Below are 25304 nucleotides of genomic sequence, written 5' to 3' on the forward strand. Positions count from 1 at the left end.
AGGGTCACCAGATGTGATTCATAAGTTGTTCTTGCATGTGGCTTAGCAAAAGCACAGCTGTGGTTACACACTGGGGGTGGAGGGAAAGGGGAAGAGATCCTGACCCCTTTGGAGTCAACGGGAGTTTTACTATTTACTTCCATGAGACCAGAATTTCACCCCATGTACTATGTGGATCTTGTTGTTTGTTTTTATTTTTTCAAAAAGATCCTTACTGTTACTATTGCTAGATTTCATAGAGATTAGATGTGAATTAATAATGGATTTAATTATTATTATAACCACCAATCTGCAATATTGGATGACAAGTAAAATATGACTGAAAGTTTTGCCTCATTATGAAACCTTGTTTTGTTAGAGAAAATGGGGAGGCTCATCCTTTTATTCTCAAAGTATTTATTTTACTGAAAAAATATTTGCATTTGAATATGATCAACAGGGATAAATAATTTATTCTACTTTAAGTCTTCACACACCCCCAACAGCTCTATTTTCTTCTTCACAATTTTACTTTTACACAATTTTTATTTTGTTTTGAAAATATAATCTAACTTTTGATTGGCAGGAGCAATGATTTAGTTGTTTCTAACTGTCTGCAGAACCTTTACTTAACTTGATTCATGTCTGTTTCTGAAATATGAAAAACTGAAAATATAACACAACTAAAGAATTTTAACAGAATCTACTTTAACCAATGCATTCACTCCAAGATGATTATATGTACATTTTTATTAGCTAAACACCAAAAAAATTAACTTAGCTAGAATTGTGGCTAACGTAGCTTCAGAAAATATTATAAGTATATGCATATGTTAGTAACATAATTTCAGTTGAGAAAATCAGAACTAAGGCTATGTTAAGAATAAACACAGGGTTTTTAAAAGATCTTTCCTGCATCAATTTCTACCACTTTTTACTTATGTGTAGACTAGTCTATGATGGGCATTTCCTGTGGTCTTAGCCCTTCCTACTCTTCTGTCCACAAAAGGTAAAGCTCTGATATGAGATCATCTAATCCTCAGTGGAAGTGGGTGCACTATGATCTCTGTAAGTGTTGGACGGGCACACACATGAGACTGGAATTGTGATTGCAAAGGGACATACTCAGCCTGGATTACTAGCTGTCTTCTTGTACTTGACTTCAGCTATGAGATCTTAGCCTGCAAAGCAGCTAGGCATCTTCATCTGCTTTACAGAGTTTATAAACTACAGTGGACATTTCTTCTGCTTCTGTTGTCTTGGCTTTAATAGGAATGAATAAAATTCATTGACAGCAACAAAAATCTTTTCTCGACAATCAACATCTTCTGTCCAAAATTCACAGGCTCATAGAAAAGAGAGTCCACCTTGGAATGCTTTCTTAAATGTTAGCACATGTCAGTGTCTTTTATATTGACTAATATATGTTCACTAATTTACTTACTTTACATGCAACCATCAGTACAACTTTTTCACCTCAGTACTCTGGATGGTCCTTTTTCAAACACAGACACAAGTGCAATCAATACTCATTAGACAATTGCTGAAGGGCAATCATCTTATCTTTCTCAACCACATCCCAGGTAACTGCAGTGACCTGAAAGCAGCTGCTGGCTCTTTAACCAGAAATTGTGAAAGCTCTAATATTTGCTTCCAACATTGGATTTTCTAAGACCATTGAGGAAATATGCATGTTTTATAAAGATGAGGTCTTCACTAGTATATTAAACATATCACTAAACTTTCTAGCCTTTGAAAAAGAAATTACCAAATGCAAACTCCCAGCTAATCCTAACTTTAACCTTAGTTAAAGTCCAAGTTCTATGGAAGTAGTTCATAGAAACTGCTTGAGAAAAGTGGATGCTGACCAGGGCCAATTTAACAATATAGATGTCTGAGTTCCAAGATCCAGGAAGTTCCTTGGCTCTGTTTCATTTCATAATAAAGCTGGAACTGGCATTTGCTTATGTACGTGCACCTTTTCTGTGACATAATAATGTATCAATTTCTATATTTCAGTAATATTCTACAGCACAGTGAACACCAAACCCTTCCCAGCAAAATACATAAAACTTACTTCACAATGACCCAAAATCAAGTCACTACTTAACCAGATGGTATATTTTTCATGTTCTGAAGTTCAATGGATAAAATATTTTTTGGCTGTTACAGAGGATCATTCATCCAAGCATTTCAAGAAACTTGGAGGCACTAAACAAGGAAAAAGTTTCCTTTGGGAGCAGCTGGAAGACTGTAAAGAAAGAAATTCAAATCATTATAAAAGTTATTAACAACTAGGACAGAACCTGCTTCCAACAGAACTGTTAGGCTCTGATGTGTTTCATTCCTGTTACTACATTAGTTTTGGTGGTAAATAACAATTCACACTTCCTTCTTTATAATACGTATTTTGTCATCATGCAGGCAAATCTTAGTAGCAACATCTTAGTTGTTTCTTTCCACTCTGAAAATTTATTGAACAACAACAAGAGGACAGTGTGAAAGACTTTGACCTGTTGTACATCAGTCTGGTATCTGAGGTCACCATGGAGACCTGGAGTACAGAAGGAGGAAATATTTCACTGTCCACTCATCTGGGGCAGATGAATCTGTTACAGTGCCCAGAAGAGGGATTTTGAAAGGTATTTATATAAATGTTCTGATGTAAGATTTTATTGCTAAAACATTTGATTTTAGCTCTGGACACTGTCAGCCTCCAGTTCAGTCTGATATTTTGTGGCAGGAAGGACCAGGCTTGGATCCTGTCCAGGAGGGCTGAGTTTCCAGTGCCTGATCATTGGCATCAGGGACTGCCTAGATGTGTCTGAAGGAGTTATTGCCTGGTGCTGGGTGGAGGAGCAGGTAATGTCTGAGGACAGGAGGGAAGGTGGCAAATAAGCAGCAGTGGCACATTGCATCAACTAAGGAAGAATTTGGGCTCCACTCCCGGTGAGGTCATGCCAGAGGATAAGTGGAATGAGCCTCAAGCCAGGCAGCAGAAGACAGATTTTATTTTCCATTGAAGTGTTTACCTCACAAATCCATAGCAAGTCATCTCCTCACCAGGAATTTTTCCAAGTAAAGGAGCAGAGGGCTGGTTCTCAGTTTAACAAATGCATGTATCTGGACAAATCCTGTCTGAGCGGCCAGCTTTCCTTTTTTCCCTCTTTCTGTTCTGTAGCAGTGTCACATTCTGTGCGTGCACATGCAGGTATTTTGTACAAACCCTCACTTTTGAAGATAGTGGCTCTGTCTTCTGCAGCTACCCAAAGCCAGGAGCACACAGGCTCATTGCACAGGCAGTTACCTGCACAGCACAAAGAGATGCTCAAACTCAGCCTTGAACCAGGCAGCTTGGATGGCCTGTGTGTTCTGGCCTGACAGAAAGAAAAATTAATAAATTGCAAATGTGTAATCACACACTTCCTACCTAAAATTCTCCATTATTTCATTTAAGGCAATTATGTTTTACTGGCTTTCAACACAGCATTTTCTCTTTCCATCTTGAATAGCTTTGAAAGACTGTTCAAGAGGCAGCTGGTTTCTACCTTTCCAATGGCAGAAATGAATAAGGTAAAGTAAATTCTACCAGTGCAGGTTATAACAAACTCAACATTTTTAGTAGTTTGAATGAGATTTCTGGAAAAAAAAATTATGTAATATATAGAAAATAATACTCCTTAAAATTAATTGCATGTTATTAATGAGAAATCCTAACAAAAATGTAGTCTATGATTTCAAGTTTCATTTGGCTTTCAGCAAAATATATAGTCCATGTTTAATCCTCCTTTTGTCCTGTTTTTGTCATCTATTACTCCTTCAAATGTATGACACTGTTAATCAGTATTAAAGATTATGGAATGATTTCCATTTTAGTTCTCTCCATTTAAAAATTTATCCATATAACTGTATAAACTGCTTATTACAACATGCATCTCCTTGGCTTGTTTTGTGCCTAGATTTTACAATAATTTTATTCTCAAATGTTTAGGGGTTTTTTTTCTTTCTTTTTATAAGACAAGAATAAAATCGATGAACAATATGAACATGTACAGCAACGCACAAAGTAGAGCACAACCAGCAGCACTTTAGGTATCAAGTTTCAAACAGTAAAGGACTAAACAACGGAAATTTTGAACACAGGACACTGTGAAGGCCAAAGATTAAAAATTAGGTAAAGGATTCAGACAATCTCTCAGAGGAACCATATCTTGGATAATCACTAGCTGGCAAGACCTAGGACTGGATCAATTCATTTTCACTTTTTCCCATGTGGATTTGCTAGTGGCTACTGTCAACATCAGTATAACTTCAATTGAAAGGATGGTTTGGAAGTGTTACATTTGGCTTGAAAAGAGCCATCATTGGATAATATGACTATATAAGATAACTTCCATGGCTAGAAATAGATGTTCTTGAGAGAGTAACTATGAAATATGATGAATAATGGCAGGGTAATGGAATACATTCTAGAAACAGACTTCATAAGTGAAGGATAAAGTTAAAGAGGATAAAGTTTTATAGCAACCAACAAGCCTTTAAATGGCCTAAATACTTATGAATCATTTAAAATATCTGCAGCCAAACATGAGGGCTCATTTTTAAGCTTTCAAACATCCAGTAATTTTCTTTGAAACTTCATAATCTATAATCAGGCTTGCTGAGTCCAACAGGTGTGTGCTCAGTACAGCAGTTTTTCCATTACACACTTTAGGAAACCCTATAAATATCAGTTCAGATGACTGACAAAGTAACCTGGATACACTTAGATTAAATTGGGAATACTGAGTAAGGGTCCATAAAGGCCATTATGTGGTTAGGTTGTGTCATAACCACACCCCTCTCCTAGGATTACCGAGGATTCCTCTGCAATTTCCAAAAAACATGGAGGGACTTTTACCCCATAAGACTTCTCCATGATGGTAGGAGATATTAATGTGCACTGTGTGAGACAGAAGTTTCCATGGATGGCCTTTTGAGAGAGTTACGATCAGAGATACTGGGATAGGAAAGGACAGATGTTTGTAATGCTGCATCTCATTCTCCAATCTGTCAACCAATTTTTCAACCTGAGTGACACAATTAAATTTTTTCCAAATCTAATGTCTATTGTTATTCTGAAATTCAGGCCTGCTTTTTAGGGAATCCTATCATATTTACTAATATACTTACTGGGAAAGAAGCAGAAAAGACAGAAAGGTCCCATAAAATATCAAAATATCCCAAGTCAATTTCAAATGTATATACTGACTGAGGAAAATATAGGACTTAAATTTAAAAAAAAAATAAATATCTGCCAATAACTGGAAAGAGAAAAACACTTTGTGTGATATGTTGGTGGTGGTAGTGGTTCAGCACTCAGACAGAAGGTCAGATATGAGAAACAAATTCCTAAGAGGTGATCACACATCATGTACCCAAACCAGCTCCAGTTATTGCCATCAGCTATTGCTCCCTGGTTTTGGAGATGTGGTTTAGTGGTGAACATGGTGGTGGTGATGCTGGGATGATGGTAGGACTTGATGATCTTGAAGGTCTTTTCCAACCTTGACCATTCTATGTTTAATGATTCTGTTACCCTGAGTGGAAGAAGCCTCAGACTTTTTTTTTTTTTAATTTCAATTGTCTGTGTTTCCTCAGCCTGTGTAAACTTTAATTGTTATTAGAGTAATTAATCACAAGAGTGATATGAAAGTGGATCAACATAGAAGTACCTGAGCTGGGCAAAAAAGAGGAGTGGAGAGTAGGAAGAAAAAATTAATTTTTCTTTGGCCATGGTTACATGATAAATCATAATCTCTGTTATATATGATACACATAGGGACTGGCCATAGTAAATATATAGAGTTTAAACCTGAATGGAAAAAATTCCTTGATCTCAGAAACCTTCAAAGAATTAAAAAATTTTCCTATTTTATCTGGTATGATAGAATGGCAAAATATGGTATAAAAATGGATTATCATTGTATTTCTCTCTGTGAAAACATTCAAATATTTGTTCATTCATACAGCAATGTCACTGAGCTTCAAGCAAGTATGTAAATATAAGTATTCTTGAATGGAAAATCTTGGATTCAAGTCACTACTTTTAACTTTTTTTTTTTGGTGGATTGCTCTCAGTGACTCTTGCTGCAGAAAACTGCAGAAAACTTAATAAGCCCCGAATTGGGAAACTGAACCTTGCTTTGTTCTTTTTTATGTGAGTACAAGTTGGTTATTTTTCTACAGTTGCTAAGTCTCCATCTAATCTTGACATAAATGTAATCAAAACTGAAAACATTTCAAAATTTGTTTGTTTTCCCTTGCACTTCCTTATTTTTTTTCATATACAGTGAAAAATTTACTTAACCAATATTTTTACAATAGTCCCAGCAAATTCTAACCAAATTGGCTCTCAAAATGAACAAATACATCTTAGTGGATTTGGACCACAGCCACAGACAGAAAAGACAATATCAATAAATATGAGGGCCTTGCAAATAATGCAGATGTTAAAATAAATAATCTTCCAAGATCCTGGGCAAGATAGAAAGATACAAAAAACTAAGAGTAGAGGGACAAGGAGGAGGAGGAGAAGGAGGTGAAGGAAGAGGAGGGAATGGTGACCTACATGAAGGTGAGGAAACATTTTCTGTATGCCTGAAATAAGGTGAGAAAAAAAGTAGGGAGTTTCCTACTTATGCCTAAGTGAATGCAATAATATAGTATAGCAGCACTGAGGCTGAGAACTTCATTTTCACTTCAGGTCTAGAAGAGAGTTACTTTGGAGTGTTATTATTCCCAAATCTCTCAGGAGGGCTGTGGCAGACAGGACTGGGCCTACAGTCTTGAATGCTATTATTTGAATCTGTCTTTTCTGTGTCACACTAGTTTGAGTGTATATAGTATATTACCTTTAATTAATTGAGTGTTTATGTGTTAAAAAGTTATTCACTTGTGCAGAGAGTGATTTGCGGGGATTTATGATGGGAACATTTTATAACAGCAGCATGTGTTTCCCTACAATTTGTATAGGTTCATTCATTATAATTTTTCCTGATGTTTTGCCTACCATATTATTAACTTCCCCAAAGCAATGAAATAGCAGCTTGTCTTCTCACAGCAGAGAAACGAGAGGAATAATTATGAATGTGGAAATCCCAGTGAAAACATGCTTCTATTGAAAGGGCCTAGTGGTCCAAATAGAGGCCTGCTGGATTTATGAAGTCTATAAAAAAAGCAAACATACAGAAAAACAGATGCTTTTTTGCTTCCAAAAATCTTGGAAGTCCTACACTTAGGAAAAAAGGGGGGAAGGGAACAGGAGAGAATGTTGCATTTATCATAGAATCATAGAATCGTTTAGGTTGGAAAATACCTCTAAGATCATCAAGTCTGTTAACCCAGCACTGCCAAATCCAGCACTATACCATGTCCCTAATGTGTTTTATGCCACTATTAACAAAAATTTATATTCTACTATAGGCTACAAAGTCTGAATAAATCGTCAAAACTTCAAGTCTTTGCCATACATAACTGTTTAATCATTTGCAAGTGTTCTTTTCAAAATTTAAGAGTTTGTGAGCACAGCATTTGATTTGTTACTCCTTCAGTAGCAAAATCACTTTTGTTTCAAAGGGATTGCTCTTTAGGACTCTTTGCCAGCAAGAATTTACAATAATGGGAAAATGAATAGCATTCACTGATGGTGGTAGGGGAAATTTTTTTCCAGGCTGTCAGTGAGGATGTAGAGGGAAAGCCTGTGAAATCAATTCCAGAAAATGTTGTGGATCACTGGTTATTTTACAAAGATCCAAAGCTGACAGGACCACCACAGTCATTTGTGTTTATTGCTCTAGAGGGTGCTTTTTTGGACCATCCCTACCAAAACCAATCTCCTTTAAGAAAAAAGTGAAGGGGGGTTAAGGAGACCAAAAGAGCAGGAGGCAGAGTAAGCAATGAGCCCTCTCCAAGCCCCGCTTGAGGATAGCCTTCCCCAGCTCTGCTCCAGCCCTACCCCTCACTCAGGCACTTTGTATTATTACATGTGCACTCTTCATTGTTTTTTCTCACAACAACCCGGTCTGCTTCTGCACTCTGTCGTCCGGGTGGCCACTCATAAAAAATGTGATTTACATTCTTGTTTCACTCTCACCACCTTTTCACTTCCTGTTGCTTCTGCAGCCCATGCTTTGCTTGCCTTTTCTGTTCTTTTAATCTAAAAACTGAATTTATGTACGTTTTCTGTTTATTACTATCACGTTTGTGCACACAGCAGAGGAAAAAAATTGAACACTGTCATCAGAATTGCCCTAGTTTGCTTTTTTTAATAATGTATAGATAATAAATTATTCCAACAATTAAATAGAAAAAATATGACTGATAAAGGTGATAAAATAATTCAAAATAAAAGCAATTAATTTTATCTCAGTTGCTTCCCATTACATTCCAAAATTTTCATACCTAAAAATAATTACATCCAAAAGATTATTACACTTAGGCAACAACAGCATACATTGTAACAGGTAGAAAGTTGTTTTACTATCATTGAAAAGAAATGAAAGAAATCTGAAGACTGTAGGTGCCACAGGGTGACAGTGGGTTTGACAGATGAAGCCATGGATCTTGAAAATATGTGCACACCTTTTGCCAGGACCAAACCTCAAACAGCCAAATTCGAGTCCTTTGAAAGAGTTAAGACAATTTACCCCTACTGAGGAGCTCCCTCTATGAGTATAAATCCATGGTATAACAGAATAAAAGGGTCATTTTGTGCTAATTCAGTCCCACTCATCAGCACAGCCTGAGCAGAAAGATCTGTCATCAAGTGGAAGCTGTCTGACTGGCTGTACACTTTTTGCTGTAAAATCACAGATTCTCCTAAAAGCAGGCCCATCCTGAGTTCTCACTGGAGACTAGAAGTAACTCTTAGCACTTGTAGAAATGGGCAGCAGATATGGATGTTTGTTCTTTATTCCCCTGCCTGCCTTAAATCCAGATCCTGTTTTCTCTATTAGGGCTCAGAAAAGGAAAGTGAATAACTGGAAGAACATATGAACAAGTGAAGAGATTCAGAGTTCAAGTATGCATAAAAGATTTGTCTGCTTCCCTGGAATTTAAATAAAATTGACCTGATTTTTTTCCAGCGGTAAAGAATGATATACCATGCCCACAATCTTCCAGTGGGTTAAGCAATCCTCTTCTGCTCTCCACCCCTCAGAGGCAGTCTGCTCTCTTTCCTGAACATTTCTTTTTAAAGAGTAAACAATTCCAACACCATTATCAGCACCTTTTAGCTGCACTGTGCTTTTCATCTGCCCTCCCTACAGCTGAAAGGGAGCACAGCCCCTGCAACTTCAGGTCTCTGAAAAGATTCAGAAAGGTGCCAGTGCCAGATCTGCTCCACACAGAGCAGTATATTTGTGTGAAGTTGCACTTCTACAAAACAGGGAGTGTCATGTAAAGGACATTTTTGCAAATCAAAATACAGCAAGAGCATACATTTACAATAATTTGTCAGGGAACAAGGGTTCTCACTCATGGTTAATGGCTCTAGTCGCTGGGTTGCAAAGCAGAGAAAAGTAAAGTCTTCAGAGAGATACTGAAAGATTTATAAAATCATGTAGGAAAGAAAGGAAAAACATTCTGAATCTCTCCATGGAGAAAAAGAAAAAAAGGAAAAATAATCAGAAGCAGTAAATTCAGTGGCTATCAGGACTAAAATGAACTTTTTCTTCTCTACTTTGAAAAACCTACAACTATAACAAATATTCCTCAGACTGAAACCTCTTTGATTTTAAATGTTTCCCAGTGTCTTTCTTAAGTGTTTTGTTTGAAATGATGAAGTTTTAATAAATAGTGGACACATAATAAGCTTCTGTGGGATTTGGACTTTATCCCACAAGTGAGAGGAAGACCTCATAACTCAAAGAGTGATGAAGTCGCAAGAGACTTATGAAGGTTTTTCCGCACTAGTGGGATTAATTCCATATTCCACAGATGCCCATTATATAGAGGTTCTCTGTTTATACTGCAAGGAGGTAAAAAGATTTTTTTTTTATTAGATTAAAATGTCAGGGTTGAATATAAATGTCTTAGTCAGAAGAGTAAAAGAACAGCTGCTTTGTGGTGTCACAAAACATCCAGAAAACACTGACTGGGTCAGTAGAGAGACATGCACTGAAAATGATTTGTGTAGCAAAGAGGCATCCCTGCAGATCACTTAGTCCCTCTAACAGTAAGGAAAGGAGCTCCTTATCTTTTGAAGAGGATTTGTGAATTGGTTTTCTTCATCACTTCCAGCATTCAAGCCCCTGTCTCTACTGCTCTTGGGCTTTGCTGCTTCATAACATTTACAGGTCTCTCCACTACAATGCGATCACTGACAAAGGAAAAGGTGAACTTACAGAAAAATGAACTGCCCCACTTTGACTAAAATTAACCTTTATTTCAACACTTTGCAAATCTAGAAAACCACTGAAACTAAGCTGACTATGTCCTGGCAACAAGGACTGTATTCCATATGAATTAGATATGCATTTGTTCATAAAAACCTCCAAACACTGCCTGCACTGCAGTGCAAAAAAGCAAGAACAAAAACAACTAAAAAAAATAAATAAATAAATTAAAAAGAAAAAAGGAAAAAAAAATAAACCACTGCACTGTTTTTATATTGGACTACTGCCTTGCTGTATCATGCCATTATTTTTATATGGCAATTCTCCTCTCTGTTCTGAAGTATTTCAAGACTGGATATAGCCCTCAGCATAACAAAAACTCATGTATTTACATAATTCGTTTTCTTGGAGATATTTGCCTTTTAATGAAACACTGTTTATCTTCAAAACAAGGCTCTAAAGCACAAATTTTAAAACCAGGTTTTGGCTTTGATTTTAAGACCATAAGCTTTCATTAAGAGACTGAGTTCTCTGCAACACTAATTTTTAAATTAAAACCCACATTGTTCACCGTTATTGTAGAATCTTCTGTATTTTTCATTACATTAGGCAAAATATTTTGGTTTATATGGGACAAAAACATTCAAAGTAACTTCTGACTGTCTGTGCACTGCAATGGGTAAGCTGCAAAGGAATGGATCACTCTGGATTTCATTCGGCATGGAGCAAGCTGCCTGTAAACACTATCACTCTGCCCAGCTTTTAAATACTTGGGAAAATCTGTCCTCATTTATTAAACCTAGCTGCTGCTTATAGGATCAACTGAAACCTGCAGCTTGAAACATCCAAATAAGAGGACCATGCCTGAATTTCAAAAACCAAGCAGCTATTTCAGAATGAAGTCTTGCCATAACCACAGAGCACAGACCTGCAATGAAGACTGGAGTCAGAGGCCATCTGGCACAGGGCTGCAGAAATCCAGATCATCCTGCTGGTTAGTGTTGATAGTGCTGGGCAGCTGTGAGAACACACCCTTCTTTAATTCTCTGTCTGATGCTCCTTTCAGAAGAGCCTGCTGAGGTGCCCAAGCTGTGGTCTGATTCCTGTTGCTCCATGGAGAACTGGTGAGCCACAGAGGGCTGACTCCCTCCTTGCTGCAGAGGCAAAAAGATAAATGGGGGGAAAAAAATCAAATCCACAACAAAACAGAACAAAATGAGAAAAGTTGAAAGGGCATAAATAAATTCAAGAGACCAAGTTGATAGCAGGATTCATGCTTTTCAAAACAGGAACACAGTTCTGTGCAAGTAAAATTGAATTTTTTAGCCATTATTAGCAATTTTGCTAATATTACACAAAAATATAATTCCTGCCATAGCCACAGCTGTGTAAGAGGGAGTGTTCACAACAGCCTCTCCTATGCATGGATTGTGGCCCCCAAGGCAGCCTCTGTGAACTGCACTATCTCACTAAGAACTGATTGCAATCCTCATGCTGTGCTGGGAGCTTCAACACCTGTGCCAGGAGTACTGGAAACCTGAAAAATACCTGGGCCTTCCTATGATGCCATCTCGGGTGGCAGCTCAATCTACATCTGCCTCAACCACAAGTCCATAAATCTGAGGCTCTGGTCTGGGAAGGATGCAAGGAAAAGATCCTTTTAAAGGTCCTTTTACCCTCTACTTCTCATGGATCGGTATTTTGAGGTCAAGTATTTTTAAATATTTATTTTTAGTACATTAGCATATCTGCTTGCCTGCTTAAAATAGCTTAAGAAATATTTAGGACACAAAAACACAAATACATATTTAATGAAGTTCTGGAGTTACGTCCCCATCAATGACAGCAGTGTGGAGAGGTGCTGTGGTAAGTTTCTTACAGGGCCCATGTCAAGAAGAACCAAGTTAAAAATAGCAGAACTTTGAGGTGAGACAAAGAAAGAACACTAGAACACCAGTAAATTTCTTCCATTTATCTCTAAAAATTTTATCATGACTTTTAAGCCTAAGTTTTACTATTCTGTCTGAAGGAAGCTAACACCTAGTTTAGTCAAGAGGATTTCCTTAACAGGATCTGCGGTGTGATGGAGAAAACTGATTAGGAACCTACTCAGAAATTCGAAACTGGATTATGTTCTATCAGCTGTATTTTATAAATCACCTTCTGCACTCTCTCTGGACCTGGTCTCTTCTGGCATATAATTTTTGCATGACCAGTAATTTCGCAGCTTCCTTGTTGAGCAGTTTCAGGTTTACACTAACACTGTGGAAGCCTCTACTAATATTTCTGCATGATTTCCTACTAGGTTGAGACAGGGAGTGGAAATTTAGGTGCAAAGAAATATACCACAATGAAACCATCACCTGGTTTCATTGGAAATATGAAAAGATTTCTACAGCTAACTCATCCTATCCAATTTGCCCAACACAGAAAAAACACATTGTACCCTTTTCCTAAAATCTCCTTCATTTAAATGGCATGATGCCTTCACAGGGAAGCAGGAGGAGGGTGCAAGAAGATGACATCTTGGAGACTCCTCTCCTTGATTGATATAAGTGCTCCACTGGGGGTATGACTTCAATCCTTTCCTTGAAACATGAATCAAATGAGGCCACAAGCAAATATATTTCCCTGTCAAACATTTCACTTCCTGGAGACAGTTAAGAGCTGATGTGACATACTGTGCACAGTTTATTTTTGCTTTGGGCCAGCAAATTGCTGTACTGTTTTCCAGGCCCTTAAGTTTGGTTTGTGTTTGCTGAAAGAAGCGTTGCAGACACACTGGCTGTGAGTCCAGTAGGATTTCTAGCACACTGACTGATCCTAAGCATTCAGCTGAGGAAGCGAAAGATCAGTAAACCAAATTCAGGCCAGTGGTACATGTGTTCCTCTTTGCTTAAGACCTCAAAAGAGCAGACCATGGAGTTTCTTTCATGTCTTCCTATTGGTTGCATCATCCAGTCTGCCTTTTAACAAAACTAACAACTGATGGAATTGCCTGGCTTGTGCATACAAAAAATAGAAACCCAGAGAATACTCTCATTCTGGCTTTTTTTTTTTTTTTTGTTCCCTGGCCAACAGGCGTTTAAAATCTTCGCAAATTCAAGCATCAGAATAACTTCTTGTTGAGAAAAGCAGGACAACAAACAGTAAGTCTGGTTCACAGACACAGTGGTAATAAATGGCAAAGCTAGGACTAGATCAAGCTCTATAGACCTAGCTGTTCATTCATCGAAGTAAATGAAGCCTGTTTCATTGTATGAATTTTATCCCAAGTTCCCTGTGGTATAGAAGGGGAGAAACACGTGCTGCAGAATCACCAGTGATTTTCCTGATTTGTGGGACCAAGATCATCACCCACTTAATAACAATTTAAAGCAGCTTTTCTTTTTTCTGCAGGTTTTAAACATCCATTGAACCAAGAGCAGAGTAGCATAGTTATAATATAAAAAACAGAACAAATTTGTTGAAGGACTGAACATTCTGTCAGTTTACCTGGATGTTGTAAGAAGCAGTCCTCTGTCTGATAGTGGCTGTGATTATTGTAGGGCATACTGTTGGCATGACAACAATAAAGAAACACTGGGATCTTCCTACTGATGTGACATTATTTTCTTTATTAATAGGTGCCACCTCCACTATTGATTTCTGTGATGCTAAATGTACCAAAATTAACAGAAAACACATTTTTGCAGCATTGAGGTACAACTACAATATAGCAAAATATTTTTGAGTACTACAATAGAGAAGAAAATACAGAGTTCAGAGGTAAAATAAAATTTAATGTCATGTTTTTCTCTGACATCCATGCTTTGAAAACAAAGGCTGATATAAAACAGGGCAAGAACCATTTGGTCTGGCTTTAGTTTTTGAGCATCATCTCCAGATCAGGAACTGCCAGTTAGTCATATTGTCTTGTATGCATAGGTATATATATCTGAATTTTGCCCTCAGTAAATTTTTAGAAAAAAATTTAATATGTAAAAGCAGATCATTCAGAACATGCAGACATAAAGAACAAGACTTCATAGAAGGTAGTGAAAATATTACTGCTTATACCAGCACTGAGGTGGTTTAGTACCCCTGAAGATCTTCAAGAGCTTTGCAAACAGCTCCTCTCTCATTCAGGCAAGAGTTTGAATGCTTAACTAGGTCAGACACCCCATAGCAATGTCATTGCTTCTTGGTAATGGTAATGCCAATGCAAATTTTCCAACATAGGAATGCCAACATGCTTCAGACTTCACCTGGAGAGGAGAAGAGGAAATAATATCGTCTCTACAGTAGTGAAGCCCTGGGCATCTTTGCAGACTACCTGTCATGCCAGCTGTGGTATTTGTGAAGTGGAAAATCGCTTGACACAGAAAAAAATTTCGCTGCTGTCATATCCCCCTTCTCTACCTTCCTGAAGGGCAGAGAAGGAGAAATGTCAGAATCATTTTGGGATAAGAAACTGCCTGTTTGGCTACTTTGCCTCTTTGTGTTTGACTAATTTTTTCCTCCCAGTCCACTCTGTGTTTCTTTCCACTCCCACGTGTTGTTTCAACACAGATGTCCCTAGGTGTTTAGCAGCCTTCAGCTGGTAGCTGTCTAGTTGGAAAAAAAAACAAACTAGGATACAATTTTCTGAATCAATAACTGTCACACTGCTAATGTTGACCTCCTTGTTGTTTTTGGTGTTGTACCACAGAGTGCTTTAGAAGAATCTCTTTATTGCCTGAAAATGCATAGTTTAATCCCTAAGTGCTTCTTAGTAAATCTGACTTCTGATTTCTCTCTTTAATTCCATATCTTTCACTGTTTTCCTCTCTTCCAGGGACCATGATCATTATTTTACTTCATTTATAATCTAAAAGTGGCCAAAAATGTCACTTACCCCTGCATCCACATATTGCCAGATGAGTTAAACATAGATACACGCTGCTCCTGTCCTAAAGGATATTGTCATCTAAAGCATGAAGAGGGCTTGACATCAGATTCTGTATTTTAAATTTCATTGCCAGCCAGGATAACATAATGGCTGGACCAGCAGCAGTCCATGTATCTTCACTTCTAACATGCAAATATTATATTTAGGTATATTTTTCTGAATATAATTATAGATACATTTGTATATGTTTAATAACTTCAGATAAGACCGTTTCATAACAGCCTTACCTTTCAATCCTAAACTCATACCTCCAGGTGAATATGTTTTTTATATTGGTAAATTATGATTCAGTAACTATTGATGTAAGAGTAACAATGAGAAATTTAGAAAGCAAATAGGGTATAAACTGTGCCACTAACAGAACAGTGCTTCTGACATCTCTACAATAAAATGGGGAAGTACACATAAAACCAATTAACCTCTTTGAATTTTCATGAGCAGAAAAGGATTTAATTAAGGAAGTCAAGGTTCCTTTCCAGTTCTTCCTTCCAAAAAAATCTGGAAAAAATTTGATCTTTGACCTTTGTTCGTAAAATGAATTCTACATCATATTTCTGCATGCAGCTCTCTAAGGAGAATCAAGTTTACACTTCCCTCCCAATCCAAACCATAACAGTGCTTAATTAGGTGATAATTTATGTAGCACTTAGCATGAACGTTTGACACTTGCTGAAATAGGCTGCATGAGTGTACATATGTTATCACCTGACTACATCAAGCAACAGAGCCTGTGCACTGGTCAGGTATCTTGGGCTTTATAAGGGATCAAGTAACATTTATAATCCTGTTGTGCCTAAATTTCTAGTAGGTTGGACCTGTCTCCAGTGTCCATTAATATACATGTCTGTATGTAGTTAAAGCACTGATTATAGGATCTTCAAAACAACAGGAGATAAGGGAAACAGATTTGAAGACAATCTGCAGCAGGGCTGTCCAGAACAGTGTCACTCTGCTCAGATTTAAGTGAGCAACTGACAAATATTTATTTTGCCTACCCAATATGACTAAAAACATGGAACTGAGATGTTTCCCTATCAAACTCATACCTTGAATTACTGTAACTATACTAATCCAACTTCTTTTTAAAAGTGTACAGAGCATTTTCATACAAGGCTTTTTTCTCTACTCCTGCAGTCATACTGTTCTTTTAGGTTGAACAGCAAGATTTTGATGCAGCTGCTACTTTCTAAATGGTAGATTATTTTGAACACAAGTAATGCTGCCTTATTTTACTTCGGTCAGTCAAAGCCTGACTCTCAAATTATGTAAGATTTGATAAGAAAACAGACATTAATTCCTACTTTCTTTATATTGAGCAGCTCTAGTGTACAACAGGAAATACTACATCCCAAGCTTGGAATCAAGGATGTTGAGTTACCTTGAACATGTCTAAATAGAGATTTGTACCCACTTTTCTAATTATACTTTTCTTCTCTCTACCTAGTAGCAATTAATGGTATCTCACTCAGTGCTGTGAAAATAAACTCAGACCTTGCATGCATAACGTGTTCAGCATGTTATGCAAGCATGTATCATAAAGAGATATTCAGCACAAATCCCAAACACATCCCCATGCAGCCACTGTGATGAAAATCAACTCTATCCCAACCAAAACCAGCACATACTGCACAAGTTTATTTAATTAACCAACAGTGGTGGTGTTTATGAAATAATTTAACTCATCAGCCATTTCAACAAAGGCAGGAAATGCTTAAAGAGTTTGCTGATTTTTGTCAGAAGCTAAACATTTTATAATAAGTCATCAGTTTTTGAAGAAGGAAAACTAGGAATTGTACTTTCTGTTTCTGTCTATAGACTTCACCAACCTGTCTTTCACCAACAAAAGGGGCAGAATGAATGGGAGATAATGAATGTAGTGACCTTGTGACTAACAGACACCTGAACTTGATTCTGAAATTCCTGCAACTCCAATTCTGCTCCAGACTGTCCCTAGCAGGGTCTGGGTCTCCAACACCTTGCAGACAGCATCATTTTTCACACTGTGCAATATGATGCCATAATGTTTTGACTACAAAACAGACCTTTGTTCCACTAGGCTAGGTAATTTTAAAATATGCAAGGCAACATTTAATTAATCCCAGCATATGTCCTTGGATATCCTCTTCTTTACAAATCACAAATTACTGAGAGGACTAGCAAGCTAGAGTTGTAGCACACCACCAAAACACTGTCAAGAAGCCTCCCAGACCACTTTGGTTTGCTCTTCTCAGTTACAAGCCAAAAGGCAAAAGAGAAATCCAGCTACTGATGCAATTCAAGGCAAAGTAGACATTCTCTGGGGGTTTTTTATAGTAATTCTTGAAACTTATTCTAATTTTGTAGAGTTTCTGTGGATAGGGAAAGGCAGAGGTTTAACTTTTTTCACCACCTCTCAGTCTTGTTTGGCTCTCTTCCCCATACAGACAAGAGAAGCTGAGTTATTCCTGGGTCTAGACAAAGAGCCTGAATCTTATACTGAACTTCGTCATGTTAAAAATGAAATAAAATAAAATAAATTTTTAAAAACCAGCTACTGGGAAGAGTGTTGAGAAGCAATGGCCCATTTATATTCTGTCTACAACTTAGCATAAGACCAGAAAGCATATAATTCCAGGGGACTCAATTCAAAGCAAAATGTTTAAGCTTCTGCACTGAAGAACTTTATGCAAGGCCAGAGAAAACAGAGAACAACAACTTTCCACAGTGTTTAGCTGCTTTGCTGGTGCTTCCATGATACAGAGGCCAAACATACAGTAATTTTAACTGAATCAAGTCCAAGACTTGTCTAAGTGTATCCACTGAAAATGAAACCGACCTTGGGGAGAAAGAAGAAATGGCGAGCAGTGAAAACATCTTGCGCCTTAAGGACAAGCATAGAGAAAGTAGCAGCAACTCATGCTCCTCTCAAAATAATAACTAGGGTTATTATTTACCAGAAAGAATTGACCTTTCTCCTTGCACAGTCAGTCTTTGGTGCCAGCAAAGGCAGAGAAGGTAACTAAATAAGTATTCGGAAAGAGAACAGGAGCGAGTATTCAGGATGATGCTAGTGTGACAGGAAACAAGAGCAAGAGATTCTCTTGCTCCTTCTGAAATGGAAAGGATGATTTATCATAGGCAACTAAATAAGAGAAACAGTGTATGTCAACAGAGAGCAATTGGTAGAACTTCTGGCATGAGTAAGGATATTGAATTAATAATTATGGTAATGTCTTTATTTTAGATTCTAAAATTATCCTTGCTGCCCTCAAAGTATCATTTATATAAAAATAATGAAATAGTATTAAAAATCTGTAGTCAAAATTCCCCTCAAGCCTACTTGTCCATTCCCAAACTTTAAAAACATAACTACAAGGCAACATGTAGAACACTCTTATTTTCCAACCTTTGTCTAACAAGTGGACAGACTGTATTACTCACCCAAAGAATCACCTCTCATGTCTCTTTCCACTTCAATTCTTCTTGTTTTTTGGTGGTTTATTTTTTTTTTTTTTAGTGGATAAATCTTAAAGTTATCCTACATTTTCTTCTTTTCCTCCCCTTTGTCATCCCCTCTTCTCTCTGCCACTTTCTCTTGCCAGAGGTTCATATAACTTACAGTTCACCTCTTCTCTCCTCTCAAGAGAAGGAAAAGGGGGAAAGGAGAGAAAAAACTTTCTGTATGACCTCTTTTCCCCCTTTTCCTAGATTCATTAGCTTGGCTGGTAAGGGGGCAGGAGCATGTGTCATGAGCTACCAAATTGTTCACACATCTTGATACCTATGAGCATGAAAGTGTCCAGTCCCACCACACTGTGTCACAACAGTCAGACTCAGCTGTTAATAAAGGTTTTGAACACTTGAACAAATACAAATATGCTTCATTTTCACAGGTTTTTCTTTAGTGATTAGGTTTTCCCTATGTCCTTTCTCCTAATTATATTTTTTCAAAGCACGCCAAATAGTAATTCTGCATGACAGTTTTATCACCTGCATAACATTTCAAATGAAATGTTTTATTGCATTTGATTTGTTTAAACACTTCCCATATACTCTTCAGTCCTACAATTTTCAATGTGTTCTGCCTATATTAAATAATATTTAGTAGACAGTTGGGGTGTGTGCTGGTTTTTTCCATTTTTAAGTGTTTAAGTGGTAATAAATGCATAATATGTTTCAAATGCATTCCATATATATATATAGTTCATATGTTGTTAAGAATAAATTTTTTGCATTGCCATAGTTAAGCTTGTCACATTTTCCATTGCAAACTTAATTTTAGGGTCTATAACTTCTCCATAAAATATGTCTTTTGGTAGGAAATCTGACATTTAATTCCCCAGCTGAAAAGAAGAGGTGGGGTTTTTCCTTACAAAAACCAGATTAATAAAATAATAGTTTAGCAAACATTTATAGTACACAGAAATGAAGTGACAAAAAAGCCCTTGCATCTTGGATTCCTTCTCTTAGACTGCTAAAAAAGCTTACTGTAAAATAGGTCCAATTCTGAACTGGAATATAAACACAGCATTTTTTTTATTCTAACCAAAAATAAGATCTTTCCAATGTCAACTACTTCTGATTAGAGTTTGAAGCACTTTTTGACTCCACCACAAAGAAAATGAAATATTATTGGTTCATTTCTGTATAGGTCACTAATAATTTAAGCAGTCAAACATAATAGCCCAGACTAATTAAAACTTTTTGATCTTTTTTGAACTAAATTAGAGCACAATAATGATAGTCCATCCCTGATTGTATGATTTAAGTTTTACTTCTTACTTTTTTGATAGTCTACAATCCATGATAAAAAAGGGTTTTTCCTCACTTCTACAAATGTCATACTAAAAACATACTGCTTGCCACTATTTCTGTTTCTAAACAGGACAACAAAATAGAGCATAAGACAAATCATATAAGATAAAAACATGGATGAAATTAAAAACTCTGATGATTTCTTGATAATTTATAAGTATATTTTTCATAAAGCAGGAATAAAATGTGAGTGTGTCAAGTATCAGAATTCTAAGCTTATTGCAGCTTTCAGGTTCAGGCCTATGCATGATAACTGCTATTTTTATAAAAATTATATAGCCTTGTTTTCAATTTCTCACGTAATTACTGCCAGCAGTTTTCCTCAACTACAGTGCTTTCCAGATTAATCCATCTCTGCATTGCCAAATTTTATGACCTTTATTGCAAGTCGCCCAAGTGTTTTCTCAAAGTTCTTTTTTATCCTGAGAGTAAGATTCTTAGCTTTCATTCTTTCCAAACATAACAGTATAGTTCACAACTTGATTTTTAAAAACATTTTCAGAAATGTCCTGATTTTTAGTCTTTAAAAGACAAAACAGGTCCTATATTTATTATATCAAAAATTCCCCAAACTCATGACATTCCAAACTTGATTGATGATTTGTGAATGCTTTCAGGTTAGCAATGCTTTACTATGTGTTCCTCAGATTCCTGTCTGACCACTACATCCACCAGCTGCTTGGTCTTTGATCTTTCTTCCAAAAATTTCACCCAATATTTTCAGGTTTAAAACTGAAATTAAATAGCTTTTTCTTTGACTCAGGACTTTGTTGTACTTATATTCTAGCTAAACTTTAAAATGGCTCCCAAAGTCTTTGGTTGCTCCACTTTGCATGGATTACTAAGCAGGAGCTGTGCAACAATCTCTGTTGTGTTTTGTCTTGTGGTTTTTGTCGTTTTTATATTACAAATAAATAGTACATAAATTAACAGAGTTAGAGTTGTGTTTTGCTGATGTAGATGAGCCCAGTTTTTCCATTTTGCTAGAATCACGTCTTTCTTTAGTTTCTCCCTGCATGACATAGCTTCCAACTCATACAATGTGCCTACATTCATTTTTGCTTTTCCTTCTGGCCTCTAACACCAGGAAATTATTCATTAATTTACTAACAAAAGTACAGGTGTTAAAACATGCATTTAGAAAATGAAACACTTTATAGGAAGACATTATTTGTCCATAGTTTAATTTTACACTGTTGGAGGTATCCTCATATGGGATGTTGAATTTTTAATGGAACCTGACAAACATAAAGTAGAACACCAGAAGAGATTTAGCCTACCAATTACACATCACAGGACCTTAATTTCCTGATTTTCCATTATTTGCTCATGGAGCACGTTTCATTTCTAACCAGCCATAGTAGCTCTGTATTATTCCTAATTTAAAGTCAAATTTCTGAGTGCTGCCAAAGTTGCAGTTCAAACTAGCCATGTGGTCAATAAACAGCATCTTGTTTTAGTATTCTAAAAATTCTTTAAGGAAGCAATTGTGTGGGAAAAGAAAAGCAACATCCTACGATGGAAATGCCTGAAAGGATGTATCTGGCCAAGGGCAAACACCAGAATAAATGCCATGCCACTAGTTGCAGATAATCTGTGTCCTTAATAAAAACAGACTAAAACCAGACTTAACACTTATTTTGCAGATGAAATTTAGTCACTCACACAGCTATATATTAGACTTTGCTTCACATGAATATTGTTAAGGCTGTTTCAAGTTACATGACCAAGATCCCTTTGCTGTGGATAATAAATAGGCACTTCTAGGAGTTGGGATCAAATCACCATCCAGCTCCAACTTCTGGACTACACCTTAAATATACTGCTATTAAAAGAAATATGAGCTAAGTGGGAATCAGCAGCAACATTGTTTTCCACTTCTCTTAAACTCTTGAAATACAGACTGAATAGTGGAAGTCTACAACATGACTCTACCCATCTAAGCCATAAGTCCTGATCACATGTGTGTCTCTGCAAAGGTGTCTACAAAAAAATGAAGATATTTTAGGTACTTCTAGGTGATAGTGTTTGAAAGTAAGAAGTTTAAACTGCTGGCCTGGTGTCAGAATCTCCCAGACACCTCTTGGGAACTGCTTAGAGAATAGCAATGACCAGAGATTCTTTTCTCCAATGGGGCAATCTCCTTTTCAAGGGAGAAAGGAGAAAGTTTGGCCTAAACCATTTTTTAATGTGCCTCTCTCCACATACACACAAGCTCTGAAACTAGGAGTGGAACAACAGCTGAGAAATAGGCTTTTTGGTTTTGAAATACCACATCCCAAATCAACACCTTGTGGAAAAACAGAAAGAAATAACTTAATTAAAAAGAAAACAAAATTGTCAACAAGGGAACCACATTGGTTTCCACCAAGTAAAAGAAGTATCTGTGACACAATGTTATAAAACCATGATGAGAAAGTTTACTATTATTAAATTTCTTACTGTATTATACACATTAAAGAGGCATGAAGTATTTACACAGCATGACTGCACTTTTATGTCTTCAAGGGATTAATTTAACACAATCCAAACAGCTAAGCGTTAAGGCTGATCTATCACTAATTCTTTACAAACCACAGATTTAGCTTTAAGAATGAGAGGACAATTTAGTCCCATTCCCTACCCAAAACCAAATCTTTGGCTTTTAGACTGATGATTAATATACGGAAGTATTTGTTCTCTCCTTGTCTCTTTCTTCCCAGCACTGTCATCTATCACAACTACAATGAATTTAGATGAAGGCAAGTCTAAATGAAGTGAGAGGAAAGGTAGAACTTCTTGAAAAATAATTAGTTCTAAATTCGCTGAGAAAGTGAATCTAGGTTTTGTTTCTTATGAAAGCATTAAAAGAACTTGTGGACATACGGTAGGATGTGAACTGTAATAAATCATACTCTTAACTCTGCTATTTGTCTTCTTTAATATTCCATTAGTGAACAAATGATTCATTTTTCCCTTTGGAGAGCTAGAAACTACTGAACTTACAACTATTTAACAAGAAGTAACACTAAGAAGAAAGAGAAATACCAGAGTTGTTCCACCTTCTCAAATAAAATTTTTGTCCAAATATCGTTCTTTCAGACCAAAAAAAAGAAGAAAACCCTGAAGTACTTTGGGGTGCCTCTGCAACTTTTAGTCTTGTAAATTCCCACTGACTCAAGTGGAAGATTCCCTGTAAGAGTACTGGAGGAAAACAGAGGGAGGACCTCTCCTTTAGACTTCAAAAATGTTGGTCTTGCACATTCTTCTCCAAAAATGTAATGTGCAATACATTTATTTATATTAGTAACCAAGAAACAATATTTATTTTGGAAGACACTGGGTTTCATTACTGTGAGCAGAAATGTGGTATTCACCCACAGCTCTGGGCTGGGCACAGAGGGAAGGTAGTTTCAGGGCATTCTGAACTGGCATTTCCCCGCGGAGTTGTCTGCGGTGTCAAAACGTGGAGGCAACACAGCAGCCCCTCTGCACAGCCACAATCCCCCTGTCAGGCAAGCTCTGCCTCACCAGAAGAGATTAGAAATATGGATCCTCCTTCAGGGTTTCTTTCCTTAGGGAAAAACAGCATCAAAAGGTCTTGTTTGGAAAGGGAACCCTCATTTTTCCCTTCCTTCCATGCCTTGTAGCCTCTTGACCTACAAATTTCTAGACGGAAAATGTTATATTTTTCTGAAGTTGAATTTTGAAACAAAACATATTAGTACAATACTGCCAAGCCCAAGCATTCAGAAATCATGAGTCAGACACCAAAAGTTATGAGACTGGCTGGCACTTCAAATTTAAGAAGAAAGTGTCTTTTGTTTTGTTATTCTAAGTCTACAGTATGGTCACATTTTTAAGCTTCTGTTGGCAACCATAAAAGCAGACACTGAACCAATGCATTGTTTTATTATTTTGAATGCAATTACATTGTTATGTAATACTTGATTTTAGCAGCTCAGGCACTAAGAAAACTAGATGTTGCATGACTAGTCATAAAAATCACCGAATTTGGCAACATTTATCAGTTGTGCCGTTATAGTCTGAACATTTTGGCACCCATGACTTGGCACTGATTTCAAAATGTCTACTGATATGAATTATAAAGACATGACACTATGCTTCTGCTCCTGGGGACATGAAAAGAGTTAATAGTCTATATCCCAAAAATGACAGCAAATCACACCTTTTACTCTTTGAAATGATCCAAAACCACATATCAAGTCAATATTCATGTGTATTTCTGAGTGGTTTCAACTGCAAGCCTTATGCCAAGAATACCCTTGTGATTTGGATTCTAGATTGAGTGAAAATGCCTCACTCAGATCCAAACAAAATCTCAGAGAAATGTTCCCTTCAGACTTGTAATCTTGTGATTTGTGCAAAAATGCTGGGGGTTTGGGTCATAAACCTAGGAAAGACAAGTTTATGGATTTCTGTCGTACAGCCAAAATCCTAAACAGAAATCATTGACTAGTTTTAGACACAAATCTGCAATATGTAATTTTTATATTACATATATAAATTGCTGGTCTTCTTCTGAACCACTCACTGCAGAGAAATATTTCATGATTCAGAACCAATCTTGAGAGTCAGATGACTGGATTCTCCCCCTTTATGTCTCTAAAAAGTCTCACTTTTCCAATCCCATGAGATTCCTGTAAGGGAGTGAGAGACGGCCCAGACATGACCAATCTTATTTTCAGAGCTGGGTGAGTGAGAATGCCAAGTGAATGGTGATTTTGCTGTCCCTGTTGGTAGGTACAACATGGACTGTAGGAGTACATCACCATATGTGATTCAAACTGGCTCTACTGCTGTTTCCTGTGAGCGCTGGGCTCCACTGGAGGAGCAATACTAGAGGAGCTCCATACTGGGCTGCTTGCACAACTGCAATGCCTCAGATGCTGCTGTTAGAAAAATACTAAATTTTGCAAAAGAGGGAAGCTGCCATGCACAGTGACCATCTGGCATTTGTAGCAATTCCCATGGGACTGCCAGGGTCCAGCTGAAAGACCTGTAAGGAACACTCAAAGAGCCCAAGAAGTAGATCTGGTAATGGTTGGATCTTGTGTTCATTCAATGCTAATGGCAATGTCATGCCACTACTACCTGGAAGAAAAATAACATGTCATTTCTACTTTTAAATAGCATAGATAATGCAAATTTACTTACTACTTTAAATTTGATTTAACCATCTTTTCATCAGCTTATAAACACTGAAGCTGGAAGTTAATCAGGCA

This window comes from Zonotrichia leucophrys, chromosome 4, assembly GCF_028769735.1.
Source record: "Zonotrichia leucophrys gambelii isolate GWCS_2022_RI chromosome 4, RI_Zleu_2.0, whole genome shotgun sequence".
Classification (NCBI taxonomy): Eukaryota; Metazoa; Chordata; class Aves; order Passeriformes; family Passerellidae; genus Zonotrichia; species Zonotrichia leucophrys.